At 42.2% G+C, this 14,288-nt stretch overlaps 1 protein-coding gene across 4 annotated transcripts in view; it reads left to right on the top strand.

Moving 5' to 3' along the window:
* The window catches only part of Samd4a (sterile alpha motif domain containing 4A), a 210,977-nt gene that overhangs the window by 81,439 nt on the left and 115,250 nt on the right, over positions 1-14,288 (top strand). The window contains exon 2 of one of the 4 annotated variants that reach the window (XM_058584648.1): positions 151-241. The exons of the other annotated variants lie outside the window; for them this stretch is intronic. The gene's annotated coding sequence lies outside the window, so the exon portion shown is untranslated. The remainder of the gene's footprint in view (positions 1-150; positions 242-14,288) is intronic. 4 annotated transcript variants of the gene reach the window in all.

Here is a 14,288-nt window from a genome sequence, read left to right as displayed (position 1 = left end):
GCCTTTTGTAGGAGTGCATAGATTGCATCTTATCTGTAGATATGTCTAACACCTGTACAGTGGTTCATTTTCTAATTTCCTCATTAAAAGTACAGTGACAAATTACAGTTAATATTGATCATTAAAATATTTCACTATAAAATTTTCCAGATACCTTGGCCCCTGAAGCAAGTTGATCCACCCACCACCTGCCTGGGGTGTAATGAAAAATTTAGACTGAGAATCAGCCGAATCTTCTTCTGTGAGTCAGTTCATTAGCTGTCACTTCATACATTAAAGCTTTTTTGTTTTTCCCATCATAGCTCTGCTGCCTTCATCCTGCTAAGCACAGGTTTCCTTCTTTCTACTTCCAGGGCAGCTAGAATGAACTGTATGGTTGGGCTGTGTCCTTGTCTTGTCTGTTCATCGCCAATAGAGAAGTCAGATAGATGCTCAGTTTCCGAGGAAAAGAGGCGAGGTGGCTGGAAGTGCTGACCATTCTAGCTTGGTAGTCAGGATCTTTGGCTGAGAAGTGTCACAGTCTGCTGTCAAGGCTGTGCTGGGGCTTCTGCTAAGGTACAGGCACCTCTCTGGTCCTGTGCAGTGATGAGATCCATGGAAAACAATCTCCAGACTCCTTTCTGGGGGCCAACTGTGCTGGTAGGACAGGTTAGCCATGCCAAATAAGTGACAATTTTAAGAACTGCTTAAATCAGTCAATGAAAGACCAGCCACCTTTCCACCCATTCCACAGAGGTGCAGATGTCCTCTTTGGGTTCTTCTTTGTGACTCTTGTATTGGATAGTGTACAGATTTCTTGGTGGTATGATCCTGTTCATTCCAGGAGCTGAAGCTCTACAGGTGTAAAGATACCTTTAATTCAAGAGAGTAGCCCAGCCTTAGGTTCTAGGACCTTGAAGCCAAGAGTGTTCTTAATTGAAATCCATGAGGTGGATATGAGAGGAGCTTATGAGAAAAGAAACTAGTTATCTTTCCATTAATTATAAATGTTAGGCTAGGGCCACAGAAATCCCAGACGACCTCACATGAGCTCAGTATCCCTCTTGTATTACTGGTGCTGTGCTATATTCTCCTGCAGGCCTCAGACAGCCCCAATGTTCAGTCATCTTCTCTGAGGAAATGATAGCCAAGACCCACATTTAGGTAGGTCCCCATCCTGAGCCCAGAATCCACATGTCCAAAAGCTTGTGTGACAGCCTGCTCTAATTCGCTGTCCTATTACAGTAGAGCTGTGCAACAAGAGCCTCTTCCTTAACCAGCATTGTCACTAGCTTGACTTCTCTGTGCCATTTGTGATCTTCCCACTGTCACTCTGGCCTAGCACCTTGGAACATTCAGCCTCAAAGCGAAGGTCATTCCATCTTCCCATGGTTCCTGTAAGCTGCTCTGTTCTTTGTCTATCCTACTGTTCTTACTTTTGAGACTCTCTCTTACATCTTCTGACATTCGTGTTGTTATTCATTAGATGTCGGACTGAGAAATCACTTGCACCCGTTGGCTGGGCACCTCCTGAAAAATAAGATTCACCTGCTGGCCTGGCACCTGCTTCATACATACTATAAGGTGGACAGGAAGAGCAGTGGAGTGGGGGGCCAGGCCAGTGCTTAAACCAGGATGACCCAGGGCATTCTCTGAGGCTCAGTTTGTACACCCATAAATTGGGGATGCCTGCCTCACTGAGCACTTTTGAAGTCTTGACATCAGAGGAAGGACTCAGGCAAGGAAATAGATGAGACTTGGGTCCAGGACTACATCCTGTTTCTGACTGTAATACACAAAGGAGATGTTTAAGATTGCAATTCTACATTGCTTTGGTTGTTTCTTGGTCCCATACAGAGGTTTCCCCTGCCTTTTTCACACCCAGGCACATGTTAACATTTGCTCTACACACTGGGGTAACCCAGATATACTGAGCGTTCCTCAGCCTCTTCAGGACTGAGGGGATCAAAATCTCCACTGGCAAGGTGTGCGTTCAAGTTGCAGCATGGTCGTATGCATCACCGATATATCACTCTCACAGGTCCCGGAGACCAGCCATCTGCCCTGGTATTGTCAGTTCATCTTTATTGGGGCTATCTTTTCGTTTGTTTGGGCTTTATAGAATTTGGTTTTTGGCTTTTCTCCCTCTCTTTTGTAACCCTTCCTTTATCTGGACCATGAATCATCAACTCACGAATTTTTGTCCTCTTTCTCATTCTTCAGCAAACATTTACCTGGATACTCTACTAAAGTTGCTTTACATAAGCAAAATTCAAGGAGCCTCACTGTTAAGATGTGAGTGACTCTGGGCTCCAGAAATGTAGTTTGGAAACTACCTGTGCTGCACCTTGAGGCCCCCTGTCACAAGCCCTGTGTCACGCAACCCCTGACACAGTTTAGGCACCCTGCCTCCTCACTGGGCGGTGGGTGGGGGTGGGTGGTGCTGGGCTGCTGGGAAGAAGTCCTGAAGGTCCCTTGTCAATATAATTTCCCTTGTCCCACGGTCTCAGCAAATCTAATTTCCCAAACTTCGCTGATTAGATATTTTCTTTGCGTGGTGCTGTGTCATTTATAAATCATCTAATTTCCTTTTATTCTCAGAAGAATGGAGAAAGTAGGCATTATTTTTTATTTCTCCTGTATTTTAATTGAGGAAACCAATAGTCCTCTGAGAAGCTGGGTAGCTTGTTCCAGGAAGTGATGGCCACAGACAAAAGTCCAGGCAGTTGCCACTCAACCATCTGTTTCTCGCTGTGTGCATGTGCCCCACTATAGTTTTGCCACAAAGTGACTTCTGTTTGCAAAGAACAGAAGGAAGTTCTTTCTCATACTGAGAAGTGTTTACTAAAGAATGTGTAGGAAGCAGGAGCCCAGGGGGCTGTGTTTCTAGGTCCAGAAGGATGGCAGCTAAGAAAAGTGGGGAGCAGACCACCTTGATGCCAACAGGGGTGACTTCGCTCATTTCCAGCTTAGCTGATTTCTATACTTGGTGTGCAGTGCTGGAAAGATTGGAAAAACAACAACTCAAGAAGTACAAACAAACGTTTAGCATCTCCTTATGTACACAGCTGCCCCCTTAAACAACCTTTATATAGCCATTTTATAAAATGCGATTCACACACAATTTTCCGCCAGCACCTTTGAATGGCTTGTATTATTAGATTTAATATTCAAGCATATATCTCTAGTCCTTTTAACTTTAGAATTATTTGCCTATTACAATCTGAATTTTAAAATATTTTTTTAGTTGTAGTTGGACACAATACCGTTATTTTATTTACTTATTTTTGGGGGTTCTGAGGATTGAACCCAGCGCCTCTCACATGCTAGGCGAGAGCTCTACCACTGAGCCACAAGCCCAGCCCCTACAATCTGAATTTTGATGAGCAGACACAGAGGGTTCAGGCAAATCTATCAACTATGTGCTCTTTAGACGTCTTTAGTTCTTTAAGAGGTTTCCCCCTGCAGGTTTGCTTTGTGAACTCCTGTCTCCTAAATGGTGTGAACATGGTAGAGCAATAAGTACAAGAGACTTTGAGTCAAGACCCCAGAGATCTGCACCTCAGGCAAAGTTATTTTTAGAGCCTCAGTTTCCTCATCTGTCAAGCAAAGCTGTAATAATAATGGTAGTTTTAAAATTTTTGGAAGTCCTGTTTATAAATAGGGTGATTCAATTTTTCTTTTGTCTACATACATTTTTATATCTAGGACAAGGATATAAATTTACTCACCTTGAAGTATTAGATTAGAATAATGTAGAATAAAAATTCTTTTTATACCTATATTTCAGGTATACAATGTGGGTTCTGTATATTTTCTTTTCCTTTTCTCTTCCCAAAGAGCTTGAAGGTCTTCCTCAGGTATATCTGCTATTTCAGTCTGTGATTGGTTAGCCAGAGAGTTAGAACAGACTGCTAATTAGCAGATTAAAACAGGCACTGAATTAGACTCTTCAGGAAAATATCTCAGAGTTTCCCATTCTGTAAAGATGGCTCTCATTCCGATCAAGGCTAGCATTCAAACCTTCTCTTATTGTGAATCATCGATTCATCCCTTATGTATGCAAGTTGGTTTCATACTATTCTACAAATGCAGATCACACCCAGAAATTCAGCTACCTCTTCCCAGATGTCTGTTTTTGGTTGCAAAAATGCTGATGGGACAGTGTGGATGGCTTACCTCACATCTGTCTCCACTAGTGGAAAAACATCTCCTGATGGCCCAAAGCATCTCTGTTCTGGGACAGCCCTTTACATTAACCACTTTTTACCAGGGGCTGAATGCTTACATATCCTCTCAGAGAGCAAAATTCATAGGTGTGCAAGCTAGGTTAACAGGAGGATGGAGGGGAGTGTGTGATTGAATGCAGGGCTTTATCCACTCTCCCGGAAAGGACATATTGAGTAGGCATTGAGATTGGCAGCCACACTCACACAAAGAAGAGCCAAGAGGGTTGGGAGCCAGAGAAGGCAGTCAGATTTGGCAGACAGAAGTAAATCCCAGGCACAAACACTCTGGGCCTTTTTTCTACAGCCACATGTGGCAGCTCTTACCTGAGGTTCTTCAAATATGCCTCTGGCAGGTATTTTCATCACTGAATAATAGATGTAAAACATACGCACAGTTAAGTTAGGTGGCCTCGTCATCCCAGAAGGATCAATGGTGGGTGGAAATCATTCCTCTGGATATTTTGCTCCCTTGAGTCAGACTTGTTATAGGTGGATATCCACAAAGAGCTGAGGTTGAGGTTTTTCTCTGTTTTGCACAAAAGATGCTGTTATTGGACATATTGGCGGAGACCCTATTGGGAGGGAATTTATGATTGCCCTTTGTCTCTCACAGGGAAGGTTCTCGTGACCTCTTTTGGCTCCACTGTCACAGAGTCTGGGGCTACTAAGTCCCTCTGATTTCTGGACAGTCTTCACGCCCCATGACAGCCCCCAGAGAGGTCTTGGACACCAAAGGGGATGCCCTGGGAAGTTCTGCCAGGGCTTCCTGTGCTGCTGGGGTTGCTCCCTGTGCCTGGGCAGCTAACCAAAGGTCACAGACTCTGTGGACTTCTTGCCTTTGTTGCTCAGCGGAAGGCCCAGACCCCAGGAGTCCAAGTTAATTGCTCACACTGGGAAAACTACTCGATTGAAGTGGGACGTAGCGGGACAGGAGAGAAGTGACTGATCCGATGAAGAATGAGTTTAACTGAAGAGTTAAGCTTCCTCAAATCCTTCATGGAAGTAGACAGGATGTAAATAATAAATCTTAAATAAATAAAACTCGAGCTAAATAAAGGCCCTTTAAATATACCGCCCCTCACAGTTACAAGTGTTTTAAGGTGGAATTAGCCAGTATGTGCTTGACATTGAGACTGAATCCAGCCTCAAATACTGGATTAGATTTTTATGACTCTCTCTTCAATCTTTTAGTTATCTTGTTTGCATTTAATTTTACCTTTTTTAAAAAGCAAATTCACCATTAACAAGTCTAAGGCAACAATATAGTTTTCATAGAAATAACTTTCTATTTCACACTAATTTCATCCCTTCTTCAAAAAGACCAAGTACAACTGGCATGTTCTTATCCAAGAGTGATGGGCAGGGTCTGAAATACTGAACCAAGTTAACGAAGCTGACATTCTAGTGCAGTCAGAATTTTAGAGATGAAAGTTTTTAATCAAAAAAATTTTAAGACACCATGTGAACCTCCACTCCACACACACAAAATAAAATTGGTTGAGGTATGGAATCATAAACATTATACATATGTATATATGTATACATATACATTTATATATTAAGATATCCTGTATAAAACAAGAAATTTGCGAAATCTTTTTAGATTATTATGACTCTGTTCTCAATCTTTTGGAGTTATCTTGTTTGCATTTAATTTCATCTTTTTTAAAGCAAATTCACCATTAACAGGCCTAAGACAACAATGTAGTTTTCATAGAAATAACTCTCTATTTCACATTCATTTTGTCCTTTCTTTAAAAAGAATAAGTACAACTGGCAAAAAAGAAAAAGAAAAAAAAAAGGATCTTCCTCAGTTTCTGTGCCACACCACAGGAAGCACTAGAAACAGCAAATAAATATATTTTCTGTCTTTTAGTTTTTCTGTTTAGCATGACTACTTTCTCTTTCTGTTCTCTTTTTAGCAGTGTTATTGGATCTTATGAATGACAGGGTTTATCCAATAGACTGTAAGATAAAAACTGACCAGATAAAATTACTCCTTAAATCCATAGAATGCTTCAGAGTAGAGACCAATCTACATTCCCTTTGCTGTTCCAACTGGTACATTTTTTTCTCCTTCCAGCATCAGAATAGATCATTAGCTATTTCTTTGGTTGAGCCTCAGATGAGGTACAGTAGAAGCTCACTGAACACATTTCCAATTCTCTTTACCTCTCTGGGGCCTTAATGGCCCTCCTACCTATCCCACAGGTCAGTTGGAAGCCTTGACAGTTATGTGCTCCCAATCCTGTTTATGCCAGTTGTATTTCATCTTTTTGAAGAAAGGATGAAATGAGTGTGAAATAGAGAGTTATTTCTATGAAAACTACATTGTTGCCTTGGACTTGTTAATGGTGAATTTGCTTTTTAAAAAAAGGTGAAATTAAATGCAAACAAGACAACTAAAAGATTGGAGAGTCATAAAACTCTAAACAGATTCTGTAAATTTCTTGGTTTATACAGGATACCTTCATTATATAAATGTATATGTATACATATATGTGTGTAATTATTCCATACCTCAAACAATTTTTTTAGATTAACTGTCAACACATCCTGATCACATTGGATTAAAGGATTTCTTTGAAAGTGGCAACAGCCAGTCACTTTGTATAAAATAAACCTATCTACTGAGCACATTAAGATGCTTGCACCGTGCAGGTTACAAGAAGACTGAGCCAGACTGAGGAGAGAGCACACTCCTCCTTTATCATGTTCATCTGGGTCACAAGCTAACTGGAGGGAACTGGGCAGGACCATCTTCATAGGCTCTCACAAATGCACTCACTTCCTCTCTCTCTTCCTTTCTCCTCTAGCAATGTAGTTGAGTTCAAAAAACCTAAGTGCCCATATGATCTGACTCTGAAATAAATAAGGGAGAAACCGTTTGGAGTTGAGTAACAGAGTATGTTCCAAAGTCCTCGTTTCATCAAAGATGTGATATTTGGCTTGAAAAGTTTTAAATATATGCTTATGAATATATGAATGCAAAATATGTACGTGCATGTATGTACACACACAGTTCCTTAAAATAATAATCTTTGATTTATTAAAGTTTGGCTTATGTTAGATAGTTCAAGAATACAATTATTTCTCATAAAGTGAGATCAAAAAGTAGTGAAAAAAAATCTTATTGGAAGTATCTTCAAATCCAATGTGTGTGAGGTTGTTTTTTATTCTCTTTGGGTTAAAAACATTTTGGAAAGATCTTCCTCAATTTCTGGGCTTTGTCTAGACTATATCAGAGTACAAACAATGACAGGGGAAAAATGTGAGAATGCTGTAGATACTGGACTGTGTTAACAGGGGTATTTGAGAACCCTCAGGAAGAATAATATTTTACAGTGAGGTGGTTGTTATCTTTAACAATAAAAGCCATATGAATGTGCTGTAATTTATGCTAACATGGAATGTTTGAAATCATAAAAACAGGTATGATTATTGGATTCCTATTCACCAAGGGAATGTACATCCCAAAGATAACTACTCCAAAACCTGACCTTCATGGCAAAGCAAGACTCCACCCACCTCCAATCAATAAGATGCCTTCAGTGGTTTCAGTAAGACTTTGTAGGGGTTTAACTCACAGGAGGGATTTTATTCTAGAGCATAAACCAGATGCTTTTCTCAAATTAATGGGAGCCACTGATGCCTGCTGAGTTAACTAGAAAAGAAATGGTTCCTTTCTACTGTCCTGGAAATACCACCATTGAATGGCATTTCACCTGAGTGGACTTTTAAGATGGATGGATTTGTCTTTTGCCCCTAGGGCACTGGTCCAAATTTGGAGCAGATGATGGAAAAGACGGATGGCTACAGAGATTTCCAGGTGAAATTAGTTGGATTTCCTCGATCCTCATTAATTCCTGGCTGATCATCATCCATCTTCATCTTCTCTAACCTTCCCTAATGAACCCTGATTTCTGAGGTTTTTCTGGGTCTAGAATAACCAAAATGTGCTGCTCAGAGCAGGTTGAAAGGTTTATTTAAATGATGTTTCAGGCTTTCAGAAGAAAGGGACTTTTTCAACCTGAAATCCTAGTTTTCTCACATTTAGTAATAGTATATTTTTTATTTTGATTATAAGGAGATGAGTGGGCATCATATAAATCCTGGAACTCAGGAAGGGACTGTAAGTGACAAATTGCTTCCACTGCTGTTCAGGTAAAACCTAGTAAAGAAGAAACTTTTGTTCTTAGATTATCTGATGAGAGACTCTTAGCCACCTATGACTGAGCAAGACTAACATAAGCCAGCTTGTTACATAATGAAGTACAAGAAGCAGTAGATGATTGTGGAGAAACCCACATGTGTTCTTGCCACTGAGGTGAAGAGGAGGCCCCAAGATCAGTGGAAGGACAGGCCAATAGGAATAATAAGTCACCTAATATTCTCAATTACTTCCACATTAGAGCAGAATTAGAGACACAGTGGTTGTGCTCATTTTAGATACTGCTTTGCTAACCAGTTTGTATAATCATTATTTTTATAGCGATCATATCAGCACCCCCTTCTGAGCCAGGTGTCATCAGTATATAAATAGCACATATTGTTAGATGTGTAACTAAGAAGATAAATGTTTCCCACTTCAGATGAGAATTCATGTGATTGACAGTGAACATTAACCCCTTGGTTGCTATTGGTCTGCAGACATATATGAACCCCCTATGTTGGAGGAATGGAACAGATAGAAAACCAAAAACGTGAAGAAAGTGCCCAGGAGGTATACTTTTAGTTTTAGGAAAAGTTAAACCAGTGTGACATTTTCAGTGGTCCTTTTTTTTTTTTTCACTTGAGCAGAATGACAATATTTTATTAGTCAACCAAGAGATAAATCAAGATTTAAATCAACTGCCTACCTTTCATGCAAGGCCTAACCTCAGTGGTTATTAAAATTAAGTGGGATTTAAGTAGAAGTGGAAGCACCTACTTTATTTTCAATTTCACGCTCTTGTGTTTTGCAGTGAGTTTTAGATCTGCTTGTGAAGGCTGACTGGGGGCGAAAAAGCCCTAAGAGCAGCTGGGAGGGGAACAGGTTTTCAGATCCAAGACAAAGTCCTCAACTCTGCCTTCAGCTGTTACCAACTCACCAAATGACCTCGGCCCAATTTCCTCCTCTTGAAAATGGAAATGGTGGTGACAACTGTCCTGCTAGGGCAGATGTCTGTGGTCTGCATGGTTGATAGCTTTGAGCAGAGTCTGAGGGCGTCTCTTCTCCTTCCCTGGGGACTTCTTGCTTCTCAGTCAAGGTTGCAGGTCCTGAGAGGGCATTGGTTTTATGCTCTCCCTTCTCTAGGTGCCCAGGACCCCACGTCATGTGACTGAATAGCCAAGCAGAGGTTAGCATGTGCCTTCACATCCTGCTTCTCTCCTGACATCACCTGCTCTGCTGTTGTCTTCTCCCTGTCACCATGGCTGGTGACTTGGGGAAGGCTCCCCGGTTCCTCTCTCCTTTGCTGTTACCTGCTGTTTTCCCACCGTGGCTGACTTGCAGGTGAATAGTGAGTCTCCATTCACACGGTGGTCTTCTGGGTCACATTGGCTGAGGCCTTAGGACGTGTCGGGCACTGTGTTTACGTTTTGCTTGCGTTCTCCTCTTTTAAAATGGAGACAGCCATGGATAAGGGAGGCCTCGGCAGTGCCCTGGATGGGGCAGCTGCTGGGTGGCAGGGCCCGCCTTCCTCCTAGCAGAAGGACTCTGCCTCTCACTCTCTGCTTTCTCAGGCCTCATGGATGCAGTTGTCTTCCAGCTGTTCTCCCACCCAGTCCTTCCTGCAGCTACCACCAGATTTGTCTCCCACACCGCCATTCTCATACAATGTCTACCTCAAGAACCGCCAACTCCACAGGCTGCCTGTGTGTTCCCCCTCCCCTCCCCAATCCAGTTCTCTGATACAATCAAAATCTTCTCCTTGCTAGTTCCTAAATGCTGGTGCAGCTTTGCCCATTATCCTTCTTCTACTTGAAATAGTCTCCTGTCATCTCCATCTCCTAATCTCCAATTTGTCCTCAGGACTGAGTGCAAATTCTGTGCTTATGATGCCTCCTGAGACTGGCTCAACCAGAAGCCATCTCTCTACCCTCTGAGTTTTTGTGGCATTGACTATAAGATCACTTGGATAGCATGGGATGTAATGCCTGGCATGGTGCTATTCCCTATTTGTCAAAATCACTAAAAGGATCTTGGAGTTTACAGGAAAAAAAAAAGCCATAAAGAGGTTAATGCTTATGATGGGTTCAGAGTCTAGTTTCTCCAAATCCCAAACAAGTGTGTTTTGTTTCTTAGTATGGTTTTTTTCTCTGTCCTTCCTTGGAGAACAAGGTCTTACCCTAACTTGTTGAAAGAAAGTAAAGGAAAGAAGATAGAAAGGAAAAAGTAATGGAGTAATAATAATTCTAGTACTTTCTGTTTTATTCCCTGTAACATCCCTCCTCGCTTATTCTCTGTGACAGCCCTGTAAGTAAGTACTGTTATCATCCCTATCTTGCAGGTGAGGCAACAGATGCAGGAGAGGTTAAGTAACTAGAGGTTAAGTAACTTCACAAAGTTGAAGAGTGATAGAGTCAGGGAATCTGGCTCCCCAGTGTGACCTTATCTCTTTCTACCTGTTATGCTGCAGGGTCAAGAAGACATGACAGGGAACCTTAAGCAGAAAGAAGGCTGACCCCTCAGTTAGAGCCCAAGGCGACAGAGCAGATGTTTGGATTAGGCCACGATGTTTGTCTTCTGTTCATTTAAATTGAGGGGAAATAGCAATTATAAGCCTGCTATGGGAAGCAGGAGCCAGCAGGGCTCAGGGTTTGTGGTGACTCCCTGAGTTTCTGCTAGAAGAGGATGAAAAGAAGGTCCTCCTGCACCCTTCACCCACATTTCCTGCCTTACGTTTCATTCACTCGAGGGGCCCCGGTGAATGGACTGCTAAATGGTTAAGATGCTAAATGGTTAAGAGCCCCTCAGAGAAGGTGAAGGTGCTGCTGTTTTCTTTGGAAGCCCCCCTGGAGCATGTGTTTTCCATATCGGGTTCTCAAGGAAGGATCTGGTGATCACCTTGACTAGAACTCTGTGGCAAGTGTCAGGTTGGGCTGAAGCCGGCTGACGGAGCGTCTCTGGGGGTTTTGTCTCTGTGAGGACTCCTCTGTTTAGTACACTGTCAGTACTGCTTTTAACATTAGGCTCCAGGAGGTGTTAGTGTTTCTGCTTATGAGAGCACACAGAGAAGTTCCTCAGACATTGTGAGCTTGGGAGCATGTCAGAGAAAGTGATCTGATCTTTAACAGCATGAAAAGATGATTTTGCAAAGTGTGTAGGGAGCACACACTTTGCACCAAGAATCCTAGAGTGAATGGAATAATACACCAGACTCGATGAATCAGAGCTGAATCATATTCAAGTTCCTGCTGCATTTTGAGGGATTCCCTCCCTATCCTCCTCCCCTGAGTGAAAAGCACCACTTTTCCTGTGTTAAAAAGAAAATGTAGTTTTCACCTAGACCACTGAAATGGTTTTGTGGCCATGCTGAGAATGCACTGGAAGTTGTGGCTCAACCAAGATGACTTTATAGGTTAATGAGAAGTGGTTTATTTTCTTTCAAGCAGAACATTGAGTCCCCTCACTGCCTGTTTGACTTCAAGTGAGTTCGTCTGGCCCAGTTCCTTGTCCCCACCCCCATCTGTACCACCTCTTATGACTCTCTTTGTACAGTTTTGTGATCTCCGTCCAGTCTGTTCCTGGTCATTAGGGACTCTCTGAGCAATGTGAAAGTAGGTTACTAATTCATCTAGTTTCTTGGAAGAAATGTGTATGTGTGAGGATAGCTTTTCACTTAAAAGGCCAAACCACAGAGAGCATCCAGGAAGTAGAGAATGAATGAGTCCAGGTGACTTAGGTCCTGTAGGGCTAAGAAAGGCAGCGCTGGGCAGAAGATGAAGCCAACTGACTTCTGGAAAGGCAGATCCAAGTTCAAGCCCGTGTGCCATGTTTTACCAGCTTGTGACCTCGGACAAATAGCTTAACCTTTCTGAATCTCAATTTCCTATTCATAAAATAAGGATGATAAAGCCGGATGCACAGGATTATACATCAGGATATAAAGTAGCACCTGTGTGTGATCATTGCTAGTGATTTTTATTATTGCTGCTACTGTTGTCACTGTCATCACCACTCTTTGTAGATGTGGGAAGAACAAAGGGAAACTTGACCACTATAGCCTCCCACTCATAGGACATAGCCTTGGACGTCAAGACAACCTGCATTCCTTACCTAGGGCAGCTAAAATTGCTCCTAAAACAACAAAAGTCAACATAAAAATTGCTGCTACATAGCGATGAAAACAAAGAACAAACTGTTTCTTCACTCCAGCAGGGGATCCCTTAGTTGAGTAGATTCCTTTTTCCCTCCTTCAACTTATAAATATTGACAGGCAGCACCCAGGCAAAATGAGGCTCAGGGTGAGTGAGCCACAGGAAACCAAGGTTTCTGTCCTCAAGGAGCTTCGCATCCATCACGAAAGAAGAACTACCCAGCGAGATCTCAGGAGTTAGATAGAAAAGTGCTTAGACCATAAGAGAGAAGAAGCCTGTGGAACTGAAGGGACAAGAGAAATTGATTTTAGCCCCAAATGGGACATGAGATCTTACGGAAGAGGCAGCCTAGTGCTGTCACCTAGAGCTGGGGAGTTGAGTGATTGGAAGGAAGCTGGGACAGGATTGTATGGGGTCCTGAGCATCAAGACAGGATCTTGAACCTTACTGAACCCATGAAATGAATTCAGTCTTCTAGAATGAGGCAGTGAATGTGTGCTAGGCCAGAATCCAAACCCATCTGTCTCTGTGTAGGTTTGTCCATCTCAGTGCCAGCAGGCAAGAAATCGAAGCTTGGATTATCAGGGCTCAACACTGCAGGCCCAAATGGTCTCCTCCGGGAAGGGCGTGCAGAATCCATCAGGAAGTTAAACTGCAGGGCAAAGGGGGTGCCGTGGAGGCATTGGGGGTGAGCTGGGGCTGGGTGAGTAGAGAAGGGGGGATGGTAGAACGTCATTACCCCCATCTACTGCTTCCTTTTTGGATTCAGATTTTGTTTTCCTTTGGGGTACAGACAGCTATTCTGTTTTTGTGTATTTGTTTTGTGAGCCTTGAGATGCGTGTCCATCATTCAAATATAATCATCTTCATTCTCCCTAAGAGTAGTTGAAAAACATAGTAGGGTAGAGGGGAGGTGGGGAGATCTGACCCTAGGGGACTTTATTTTCCATCTCTATAGATGTCATGCTGATCGTGATGTGAATCTGGTCCCTGGGCTCCCTCCTCTCAGCACCAGCAGCTGAGAGTCAATAAGACTTCAGAAAGGACTGGCCAATTTCACAGGACCCCTGAGAGGAAGCCTGGTCATCTTGAAATTTGTTTTCATGTTAGAATTGAGGCTTAGAGCATTAGATTTGATCAGCTTTCAACTTTAGCTCTATAAAGGTTATCACCATTTAAAAAAAATTCAGATTATTATGAAAGGAAGATACTATTTTTTAGGTATTATGGGGAACTGGAGCAATTTCTAAGACCACATGTAAGTCATTTAAAATTCTTTTTGGAACAAGGTAGTACATAAACACACACACACACACACACAATCAAAATCAATTACCATAAAATGTCTGTCTGTAACATGGGAACAATGAATGATAAAGTACAACTATAAAGTAATTTGTTGCTCTGAAACCGGCTATGCATCTTCCCATGAAGTGACTGAGTGAAATATCACCCTATTAACAGGAGAGTGATCTTCTGGCACAGGCTGCATTTTGCCTGCATTTGAAGCTCACCAAAAGAGGTCTTGAATGATCTCTCTCAAAGGTTACTTTGCCTGCTTGGAAGGGAGATGAGCACATTTGTAAATGATGGGAAGTTATATGCCGATTTGGGGTTTAAGGTTATTTTCTTCATATTCTTCTAGTAGCTCTTTTTCAGAGCATGACATTCCAGGCTTGGAGACCATGACTTACACATCACATCTTTGCTGAAGACTGAAGTTTTCCCCCAACTGTCTGAGACCCAAGTCACCTTAACTTTAATGGAAGCAGCACATGT

The sequence above is a fragment of the Marmota monax genome, unplaced genomic scaffold, assembly GCF_021218885.2.
Source record: "Marmota monax isolate L192 unplaced genomic scaffold, Marmota_monax_Labrador192_F-V1.1 WCK01_AAM20220418_F8-fsc00001, whole genome shotgun sequence".
In the NCBI taxonomy this organism is placed as follows: Eukaryota; Metazoa; Chordata; class Mammalia; order Rodentia; family Sciuridae; genus Marmota; species Marmota monax.
This window is presented reverse-complemented; position numbering and strand designations above follow the sequence as displayed.